At 42.7% G+C, this 12,029-nt stretch overlaps 1 long non-coding RNA gene and 1 other non-coding gene across 2 annotated transcripts in view; both read left to right on the forward strand.

Annotated features, from left to right (window-relative positions):
- Positions 1-12,029, forward strand: part of LOC124721958 — a 150,745-nt gene that overhangs the window by 30,910 nt on the left and 107,806 nt on the right. The window lies entirely within an intron of this gene.
- Positions 1,318-1,422, forward strand: LOC124723921. The gene has a single exon (XR_007006580.1). It is a non-coding gene; the product is annotated as a U6 spliceosomal RNA (small nuclear RNA).

Below are 12,029 nucleotides of genomic sequence, written 5' to 3' on the forward strand. Positions count from 1 at the left end.
GTCAAAGAATTTTAGAAGAAACCATTCGGAAAATTACCCGACGTCGTTTAGGCAAACGTAGAACTCAAAATTACAATTTCTGAACAGGTTTTGAACCTCTCTCTTGCCGAATACCAATTGTTTTACGAGGTCGTACTGAAAAGTAATGTCTCTGGTTTTTCTTATGTGAAAACTCTTAAATCTGTTCAAACAAAAGGAACGTCATTGACATTATTCACCTTTGATATTCATGTCTACATATTTTTAGCCCTCTGCCCCTAGAGGGCTCGGGATTTTGGCGTGTATCATGGCGCTGTGTAACGAAACTATGTCGTTGCGTGAAAAACAGTGTGCTGTAATCATGTTTCGTATTTGAGGAGTTCGTCCACACAAGAAAGCCCCCTCTTCTTCAGCACGGCAATGCCAGATACACACTAACGCTGCGAAATTTGCAACAATCCGACGCCTTGGGTTCACTGTTATGGATCATTCTCCATCCGATCAAGAGTTGGCCCCATCCGATTTTCATCCGTTTCCAAAACTTCGAGAGCACCTTCGAAGACATTACTTTGATAGTGATGAAGCAGTGCAAGTACAGGTGTGGCTCCGTCAACAATGTCGAACGTTCTACAGTGACGGTATCAACGAACTGGTGTCTCGTTGGGAGAAATCTATCCGTCGCCAGGGTGACTACGTTGATAAATAAATACGTTGACATGAGGAATAGAGATGTAGAATGTTAGTAATGTCTGTTTTATTTAAAAAGCCTTAAGAGTTTCCAAATAAAAAATTCAGAGACATTGGTTTTCAACACACCCTCTTAACCAATTTATCACTTCAATCGAGGATGGTTTATGAACTGTTGCTGTAATGTATATAAATGGAATAAGAGAATACAGAAGAACATGAAAAAATATCAATTTGTTTTTTTCGTAATAACGAACATTAATTTCCTGAATTAATTTTCGCTCTGCAGCGAAGTGTGTGCTTATTTTAAAATTCTAAACTGCGTGCCGGACCGGTAATCGGACCTGAGACTCGGTCAAATGGTCAGCCAACAGAACTATCCAAGCAAGTCTTAGGATCCACCCTTACAGCTTCGCTGCCGTCAGTATATTTTCTCCTACCTTTCAAATTTCACATAAGTTCTCCTGCGCACTTTGCGGGTACCTAGGTTGTGGCTAAGCTATTTCTCCAATGTAATCTTTATTACAAGAATGCCGTTCCCTCAAATTGTGCAGGAGAACGCCTGTGAAGTAGGAAAGTGGGAGAATAAGTACTGGCGGAAGTGAAGCTGTGGGTGCTGCTCGTGAGTTGTGCTTGCATGTCACAGTGAAAGTGCGTTTCGGCGGTACATGTACTAAAACTGAAACTATACAAAGATGATTAGCATTGTCACTGAACAAGGATGACACGCAAAATCTTTAAGCGTTCTAAATTTTTGCCAGCACGGTAGTTTACCTTCTGCTATAAAAATGTGTAAGGTTCTCATCGTTAGAATCTGAGAGATGTTATGCGACACCCGCACAGAATTACTAAGGAAAACCGATGAAGAATCGGATAGTAGAAAAGAAGTAAACTATAAATCACAGACTAGGGACATGAGAAATCGTTAATGATTAGCAATACTTAATTGTTCGTGACGTTTACTTAGGTGAATTTAGTGCGCCGTGAATCCTACAGTTGTAGCAATCAAAGCAGTGCAAGCAGAGGTGAGGTTGTTGATCCGTCAACAAAGTCAAATATTCTACAGTGACAGTATCAACAAACTAGTCTCTCGTCGGGAGAAATATGTTCGTCGCCAGGGTGACTATTGTTTAAAGGACGGACTGGCTAAGTACATATGAATCTTCGCTGTTTGTTTGCGATTCCACAAATGATCAAAAGTGGTTGCTAGAGAACAGCAATGGAAAAGTTACCTACCAATCATGTCCCAGATACGAACGCATGTCATGCGAGCGTGCAGGCAGGGAAACAGCGGTAGCCGTCGTCGTTCGAGGGCGTCTACAACGTACCCCGCTACATGTACCAAGGCACTGCGCTGCTAAAAAGGGGCATGCAGAATAGCATGAAGGAGATAAAGCACCTAGCTGAGGTGGTGCTTGCAATTAGATTTCCATCAGTATACTGGAATCGAGGTCGGCTCAGTAATGGGACGTGCCAGACAGTGGTAAAGTCCAACCCGCATGCTTATTGCTTACATCACTGTTGGATAGGCTGACAAAAAGCATCTATTTTCCCATGAGCACCAGCGACGACGGCGACGTATTCATTTACGGTATGAGACTTTTGTGAGTTCTGGACAGTGGATGACGACACAATGGTAAGTGTGACCCAGTTCTACTCATAGTAGACGGAGTCCCACTTCCTAAGAAAACAGTGCCGTAGAAGACCACGTTTGTTACTGTACTGCAGCATCGAACATACACTGAAGACAAAGCTGTACAAGTCGATTACGATCATGAGGTAAAGATAGCTGTTATTACACGCTGCGTGGCCCGGTACCTGTTTGTCACTGTGTAATATGCTCTTAGCGTCTGTAAATATTAAATATTACAAGTATTCGCATGACACCTTTAGTCACTATATGTTCTTCTTCCATTCAAATGACAGTAGTATTTCTGAGTAAATGACTTTGTTGCGTTCCGTGCCTTGTCGTGTTTACATCTCGTGATTCTGGCACTCAGCACGACAAATGACATTCATTTCCTCTTTTGACAGTAAAATAAGTACGTCCCAGCCATGGCAGGAACTTGAAACGTCTTAATCACAAGACAGAAAGCTAAAGGAAAGGCACATGCAACTAAATAGCTTTCAAAATGTGAGCATTCCGAAGAGAAATGAGTCCTACGGTGTCCACAATGTAAAACCTGTTACTCATAATGCAAGGAAGCGATATTGCAGTCAGTGATCCCGGTACTATGACATTCAAGTAATTTCCCATTCTTTGGTGAAGTAAGCGCTACGTGAAAGCTATTTCATTCAGGTCAGCCCGGACCCAGTGTGAGTCATTCTCATCTTACACTTTCTCCCGGAGATGCACGGTCTGCGGAGATCGGCGAAAGCCTTGAGGAGGCAGCCACCACGCGTGGGATGTTCCAGCCCAGCAGCAGGCGGGATCTCTCCTGTCGGTAGTCAAAGTTCAGAACAGCCTAGAAGTATCTGTGGCACTGACTGAAATACACTGTACAAATGAGCGAAGAAAACATTTTTAGGTGAAAACCTTCCCATAGTTTTTTGTACAAAGAGAGAGATAAATTGCTTGGTATTGTAAGAAAAGTAATTCACTTCAACAAGACAAAAATAATGTACGTGTGGCGAAAAATATATTTTATTAGTGTGTTGTTAGTGTCGCATTTTTTGTTGGTGGTTCATTATATTCACTTACGTTCACCATCGATGTGTACCTGCTTACTAGTGACGTATTCAACGCATTATATAAAAAACAAATACGGGATAAGGGTTACATGTACCGTTTTATTCTGAAACAGTCTTACTATGTTCCATATTCAGTTGTGCGAACTCACTATTACCGCTTTACCATAGAGCTAACATATGAAGCACACTGTCATCACATACGGGAGAAATGGAGCCTTTATCCATTGAATGTGCGATCCATGGACCGAAAATAGTCAACCAGAGGCAGATTACAGATCTATTACGCGAATATTCCTCTCTGATCCGCTCGTACAGCGTAGCGCCTTAGCTGGCGAGGCATGAAGGCGAGCCAGACGTGGATTGCATCCTCGCAGCGAATTAACGACCGTGGCTGGGGCACCGGCCAGCCTGAGTGTGGTTTATAGGCGGTTGGTTTCCCACAGTCGTTTAGGCAAATGCTGGGCTGGTCCCCAAATCCTGACTCAGAAAACACGATAAACAAATTGTTAAAATACAGTAACACACAAAACAAAATTAGTGAAATTTACAGACAGGTAACTGACGAATATGGCGACAGAAAGGGCATCAGTCCGCCCAGTTAAACTAAATAAATTGCCAAATCTTGAGCACAGTGGAGCCTGTACTAGACGGGATTAACGCTAACAAAAAGAAGGAATAAGATACGAAAACTCCCCTCTCATTCGGGATGAAGTCTGAGGTGTACAAATGAAGGTGAATATACGAGATGAACTGATTGCTCGCATCATGGACGCCGCTGCCCTCATTAGCGGACGTCCAGAGGAACTCAGACAAGCAACACAGCATGTTCCCGCAAGAGTGGATGAATATAATGAAACTCAAGGTCGAATATTCGAAAATTTACTGTGAACTGTACACCAGCTGTAATGTGACGTGTACGATAATGATTAGAGGTGAATATGTTAAAAATACGTATTTTTCGATTGATAATTTGTAAAACGCGAGTTCTAAATTTTACTAGCTGCTGTACATGTATAAACCTGACAGTGTACTGAATAATACAGAAAACAGACAACAGTGGACATTAAATGCGTTCTAGCTCTGAAATCATTCGGAATGGGGCATATGTCCAGATGAAGTTTTTTGCTTGAGATGATCGTTCCTGTTATATTCCTGAACATTGAACACTCCTCGTGAGATACCCTGTGCGGTGAATAGAGGCGTCATTATTAGCTGCGTAAAAATTTTGTTTCAAGGGTGTGACAGAAAGTATGTTAAAATTTTTATTCCTGAAGAATAAAAGACGAAATATGGCCGCAAGCTACACGTTAGCTTTCCAGAAATAGTGTAACTGAAAATCCCGAAATCCAGTTTTCTATGTTACAGTCAGAGAATGTGTGTAAGGGAGTGAGGAATGAACGTTATAATTTTGATATTCCGTCGACAATTATTTTATCAAAGACAGATAAATAGATACAATGGGCACAAATGGTCAGGAAATGCCCGCGACATTTTTCAAGTAGCTATATTGATTTCCACCTGAATGGATTTATAAAAGCCATGGGAAACTTCAAACTGGATGGTCGGATGGGTATTTGTACTCCTTCCTCCCGTATACGCTTCCATTTTCATAAAACGTTGGATCATCCTTTACACTGCCTAAGTTCAAAAATGGTGAAGATCAGTAGTCGCTTATGGCCTGATGGAAAAGATCATAGTAAAGAAGATGCTTGTAGTGACAATAAATGACTGATAATCCTATTTTGGAATGTAATGAAGTGTTTCCAGTTGATTACATGGAATGAAATATAATTCTCAATGCAGATGTGTCTTATAATGTGTTGATGGGTATCAAGTGAGCCATTTAGCGTTGTTGACCTGATCTTCCTTGCTGAAGAAAACGTTGCACTGAACATATAAAGTAATGTCGCTAAGCCAAGATTTGAATCGCACTTTCCTCGAACGCGAGAAGCTGTAAATTTATTATTCGTTACACAGATTACCAACAATTAGATGTCGAACTATGTAAGTGTAAAACCAATATCAGAAAGTAAATTATTGTTTCTGTACTCTCTTGGAGTGGCTTACATCAGTGACTAAAACTATAAATCAACATAGCTATATCAAGATCTGAACTGGTCCCTACGGATCATTCAAAAAGTATGTTGTTACAATTTCTAAGCTTTGAACACATGAAGTAACAACATGTCGGAGTGTAAATGATTTTGTTAAACTGGGAAAGGAACTCTTTTCAGGGAGCGAGGAAAGATGTAGTTTTCTTCAACCCCATACGAAAAGTGAGCAATACTAAGTGCATTCCGATAACAGGCAATAGTAACAAGTGTGTTCTGCACCCGTCGCCTGTGAAAGTTACGTATACTACTCTTCAGTCTATGTATTTCAATGTTTCCAAACTACACCGTCGGCCACAGAAACAGCATTTTAGGCATGACAGTTCGAAACTGTTTGCCCTTCTTGTGCAGGATTTTTTTTTTCTTTACAGGGAGCGGGAGTCCACTGAAATACCTCTGTCATGCCGCACTGACTTTCTGGAGCACGAAAGTGCTGTGAACCATGAATGGAAACTGGGCCATGGAGTGCCGTCGGTCTCATCGCAAATTATAAGCAGAATTTCTCTCTGGTAGCAAATAGGAGATCATTTCAAGACTTTTGATGGAATTCCTCGCCTTTCAAACAAAATCTAAAATGAGAAACGCTGATGCCAAAATGTACATTAAAAACTAAAACTTGATCTTACTGACTCCCACTGTATTCAGGATATTCTTGGCCACTAACTGAATATTTTTAAGTTGAATAGATTCCTATTTTAGGAAAAGAGTATCCCAAATCCAGAAACAAATTGCGGAATATTACACTGCAAGAATTTTTTGGCGATTTTTAGTTTAAACTTAGTCTCAGTTAAAGAAATTTGTTGCCATAAGTTTCAGAGAGGCGTATTTAACGATAATGGTAACGTTTTGCAACATTCTGTTTAGGTTAACCGCAATATATAGATGCAGTGCATCAATCAATATTAGATTGTGCTGAAAGGAGACCAGAAAACCCATCCGTTTAAACGAGCGCAAACTTTCTGAAACTAAAGCCGCTTGGCGAACAGCGTATCTACAAGTAAATGGATACGTATGCAATCTCCTATAGGAAATACATTCATTGCTAAAAATGGTGTACCTTAATATTTATTCCTTCTGCGTGTTCTGCTAAAATATACATACGTCTTGAAAAGGGCCGCAGGATGGTTTCTCGACTATTTGTTTACTGGCATCGTAGCGTTTCGGCTATTATTTATAGGAGAAAACAATTCTCTGGGTGCTTACTCAGCTTCCCTCATAAAGCAGCAAACTGTGAATGAAAAATGTTACCAGCGGGAAAAGAAAAGGAACTGAAAGTGGAAGCGTTGAGAGAGAATTTCACCGCTTCCCTGTGAAGCATGTACATTTTTAATGACGACGCTTATATTGAAGCGAAAACTGAAATGAACATAGCTCGCCTACATTTATTTAAGAAGGCCGTTCACAGCGACATAGCCCGGCGTTTCTTTCCTCTGGCCAAAGAACCTGAACGAAACATGTTTCAACCTAACGAAGCCGCAGAGTTCTTAACACTCTCAATACTGTTAACAGGTAGATGAACGTATACATGTAACCACAAAGTTGAATTTACTAATTATAATCAACCAATAACTAAAAAACAGAGCTGTATCAAATGTTCACTTTACAACGCATTCATTGATGTAAAATTTAGGTGACCTCTTGTTATCCAGAAGTTAATAAAGACATTTATGCTCTAATTATTTGTATACAAAACTTTACTTGTAATCTAGTGTCTGCCCAGTAGCTCGAAACACACATTATTTAAAGAAAATAAATGCTTTCTCCCAGAGAACTGAGTTAAGCAAAAGAGAGATATTTTTCATTTCTTAGCAGCATACGGAACTCCCTGTTGTTTCTCGTGTAAGTCACAAGTAATCACACGTAGGCGCGTCATTGTAAAATTTTCGGCGTTATCACTGCTGTTGCCTCGACTAAATAACCTACTCAAAAAACACCAGCACATCTCTGAACGAGTGTGGACTTCGGTTCAGGTGCAACCGGAGATAAAAGAATAAGCATTATAAAACTGGAAAGAAGAATTTTGCTGTGAAATGAAAACAAAACATTAATCAAAATAAAGTCAGTCTGCCGAAAATGCACCGCTTTGCATTTCTGTGAAATCAAAAATCGGCTGTAGGGTAACTCTCAATGCAGTGTTTCTCCTCCCCGTGCGGTGTAACATGTATGGAACCTCCGTGTCATGGTGTCTGGAAGGTATTCGAGACGTTGCTGTTCCACTCAATGACGGCGACCTTCTTGAGATCATCCATAGTGGAAGAAGGGCTCTTTCGGCGGCACACGTCAAGTTTCAACCGATCAGTCGGGTTGATGTCAGCAGATACTACAGGCCATTCCATTCGGTTGATTTCTGCCTCCTACTGGACGCTGTTCACGGTGTGGGCGTGGAGTGCTCGTACATTATTACGTTGAAAGACCTTCGAAATGTTGACAGTATGGCTGGACAACATGGATTTACTCTGTCCTCACATTGCACAGCCATCCAGTTATCTTCTACAGCTACGAGAGAAGTCCGACACTGGTAAGTGACACCGACCTAAAACATGATTGACTCCCTTCCTGCTGAGCCCCCGGGACTCCATTCCTGAGTCATGCATTACTACACGACCGCCTCAGTATTCTTCTACGAATATCATCATGTGTCGTATAAATTCTGTACTCGCCGGTGGGAATAGCCCGACGCCACTGATCCAGTTGCATTCCAGATGCTACCTAGCCGATCTTCTGCGCGTACCACGGCGCTAGATGAGTCAGATTTATTGTTCGTAATAGGCGTCTGGGGGCAATACTGATTGTACTGTGACGGCTGCGTACTATGTGGGTCCATGCAGCCCTCTCAGTTGGCACCAAATAGACAACTCACAGCTCTGGTGCATTTTCCTCGGGTTACTACGAGATATTAGTATTGTATGTAGTGGTTCAACCTAACATTGCTGACAACGAGCGCCCATTACCAGGCAGATATTAAGTGATTTGTGTCTCACGATAGGAGATGAGTCTTCCAGTGACATCACTAAGATGTACGCAAGTTCAGCAGGCTGCTTCCCGCGCTGATAATGTTGCTTGCGATAAAGTGGTTAGACATACACGATTGAAACTTGAAATGATACTTCGACCAAAAAGAAGTGTAAATGTTGTATGGCATTGTTGGCAGGGATATCTCACGGGGTGGGTTCATCCGCTGGTCGGAAACCACATTCTTCATCAGGGAACGTTGGCCCCTTTCTCCTCGTATATGTGAGAGTTGTGACAAATGTGTACTTGCTGAGTGTAGGTGAGTGTAATGGTTCCGTGTAGACTATCTGATCAATATTATCCGAACACCTGTGAGTGGACATTGATCTGGGATGTGTCTATCCGTTGCCTTTATGAAGGTTTCAACTATGCAGGGACACTTTCAGTAAGGTGTTTGAGCATCCGTGGAGGAATGGCAATCCATTCTTCTTAAGAGTTGAAACCAGAGGAGATAGTGGTACTGGAAGCTGGAGTCTGGATCGAAGACGACTTCCAACTCATCCCAAGGTGTTCCATTGGCTTCAGTCGGGCACTGGGAAAGCCAGTCCGTCTAAGGAATTTAATTATTTACAAATCATTGCCTCAGAGATGCTGCTTTATGACAGGGTGCATTTTCATGATGATACAAACAATTGTACTCAGTACTCAAAACTGTATAATATGTTGAGATCCTCCCGCATTCATCGTTTTCTTAAGTGCAATAAGGGGACCACACCCTAACACGAAAACTTCCTCATACCATAACACCACCTCCTCTGGCTTTACACACGATACCATGTAACGTTCTCCAGGGAGTCGAAAAAGCCAAACCCTTTAGTCAGATTGCCACACGGCATAGCATGATGTCATCCACTGCCCAGTGGACTAGCTCTTTACAGCGCCTCACGCGTCTCTTAGCACTGACTACTGTGGCTTATGATGCGCTGCTCTACCATTGTACCCCATTGTTTTTTACTCCCTATGCACGGTATTGATGTGGCTGAACTGCTGGTAGCATTTTGGAGCTCACAAGAGATTCCTTCCACTGGTTTCATGCCATTCTTTACAACCATCCTCCACAATGGTTTAGCTATGGTTGCCCCTCCACCTTTCCACTTCATAGTCGCATTACCGACAGTCCCTGATGGGTGTGTGACATAGGTGACATTCAGTGTCTGGCTCATATTCGATGTCACTGAGTTCTCATGACCGACCAAATCTGCTGTTACTGCTTCTCTACTAACAACACTATACTCACCGCCTCCTTTTATACTGGCGGGTCCGACACTCGTGACATCTAGCGGTCAAATCCCTATTATATAGAGGTGTCCGGATACTTTTGATCAGATAGTTCATAGTGTATAGTTATGTTTGTATCGTACTATCATGATGTAAGAAGGGAAAAGGTGAAACACAGTGCCTGCACGTAGTCTAGCCCTCCAGAATACCACATGTGGGACCGCCAAACTTAACGTCCTCAGCTGACAGACGGATAACCAACAACGAAATGATGTGGAACGTGTCACTTCATGAGACTCTGCAGAGAGGTTTGTCATTTAATCCAGGTCAATGACCAAAGATTGATGGTACGGACACTTACGACAAATCCTCTCCTGTACTTGCGGGCTAAATACTAGCAGTGGCCGGCCGGTGTGGCCGAGCGGTTCTAGGCGCTTCAGTCTGGAACTGCGCAACCGCTACGGTCGCAGGTTCGAATCCTGCCTCGGGCATGGATGTGTGTGATGTCCTTAGGTTAGTTAGGTTCAAGTAGTTCTAGGCCCTAGGGGACTGATGACCTCAGATGTTAAGTCCCATAGTGTTCAGAGCCATTTTTGAACTAGCATTGAAAATTTCATGCACCAACAGCATTCGAACCGGCGTACCTCCGAGTCGAGTGTCACCGCACAGGCGTGCGTAAGCGAATTCGGCTACGCAGGCGGCTACCCTTCGAATTACATTGGAAGACTGAACAGCGTACACAAACTGTAATGTCCCGTTCACAGCTGGAAACACAGCGCCCTCTACTGAAGGGTACTAACAACACATGTTTAGTTTTACTTCCTTTACACAAATGGCTGTACTTACAGATATTCTGTGACCAAAGGTATTTTCGAACAAGAGGTATCTGATAAAGAAGAAATGCAAGCTATGCGTTCGGGAGGACGACGGTTCAAACCTGCGTCCGGCCATCCTGTTTTAGGCTTCCCGTGATTTCCCTACATCGCTTCAAGCAAATGCCAGTGTGATTCCCCTGAAAGGGGACGGCCGATTTCCTTCAACATCCTTCCCTAATCTGATGGGACCGATGACCTCACTGTCTGGTCCCCTCCGCCAATCAACCAACCAATCAAATTATGCAAGTCATGGAAATGAAGCAAAGCTTTTTTGTGCAGTTCATGTAGTTCAGTAAATTGCTTACTCTTCTCCACCTAACATCAGAAACGGCACCTTAGAGCGAGGTGAGGCAATGCTTCCAGTTATTTGATAACACTTTGGAAGAATGGGTTCTAAATCTCCATCTGAACCTCAAGATGTACGTTTACCGTAGTTTCTCTATTCACTTGAGGCAGCTGATGTGCTAGTTCCATTCAGGAGAGAACTGCTGACATCCTCCTCCATCCTTTTCAAATCATGGTATAGTGAGTCTGCAGAGAAAACTAACTATTAACTGTCTCGGTATAAAGAATAATCAAGACGCCGCATATCAGATGTGGCGAGTCGCTAGCTTAAACTCGTTCAATGGGCTATTTACTCTCCCCGTCCCCCCCACCTCTCTCTCTCTCTCTCTCTCTCTCTCTCTCTCTCTCTCTCTCTCTCTCTGTGTGTGTGTGTGTGTGTGTGTGTGTGTGTGTGTGTGTGTGTGTGTGTGTGTGTGTGTGTGTGAGTGAGTGAGTGACATACAGATAAAGAGAGAGAGAGATACACAGACTTTATGAACAATCTATACACTTTTATTTTTTGGTATACCGTTTTACTCTGTTCACCGTTTTACTCTGTTCCCAAACAGTGAATATATCGGTTCAGTAAACAGATTCGATCGGTATGGATAAGGTAATTTGTCATAACAAGGTACCTGCAAAATGTTGAAACAGGCCCTTAATAGGCCCTCTGCTAATCCTTGTGCATTACGCGTGCTCAGATGGAGTCTGAAAAGCTTGTACGGGTGTTGCACGGTTGGTTGTGCTGGCAATAAAACCAATCAGGCCGTTGGGCCCTCAAATTCAAGCGGCCCGCCAGATATAGTTAGTGTCGTTTGTTCTCAACACGTAGATGACTGCGGATGAGAGTGTCCTGCCTTTGGCTCGGGTTCGATCTTTGCTACCGTCCCACGTCCAATTCTTGTATCGCTCTCTTGTTCGGCTTTATTAAACCAAACGAAGAGCACGTCTGGTGACTCCGTCTCTGTCGGGACGCTTGAATTTGCGCGCGCGACGACCTGATTTGCTAACTTCAATGCTAATTAACTCCAAACGGCACAACGTATGGAATTTTTTTATCTTTATTTCTCAGAACAACGTACCCTGCGACACCCTACCCAGTATTGCAGACTGGTTCTGACCAACCTGTATA

Source organism: Schistocerca piceifrons, chromosome X (genome assembly GCF_021461385.2).
Source record: "Schistocerca piceifrons isolate TAMUIC-IGC-003096 chromosome X, iqSchPice1.1, whole genome shotgun sequence".
Lineage (NCBI taxonomy): Eukaryota > Metazoa > Arthropoda > Insecta > Orthoptera > Acrididae > Schistocerca > Schistocerca piceifrons.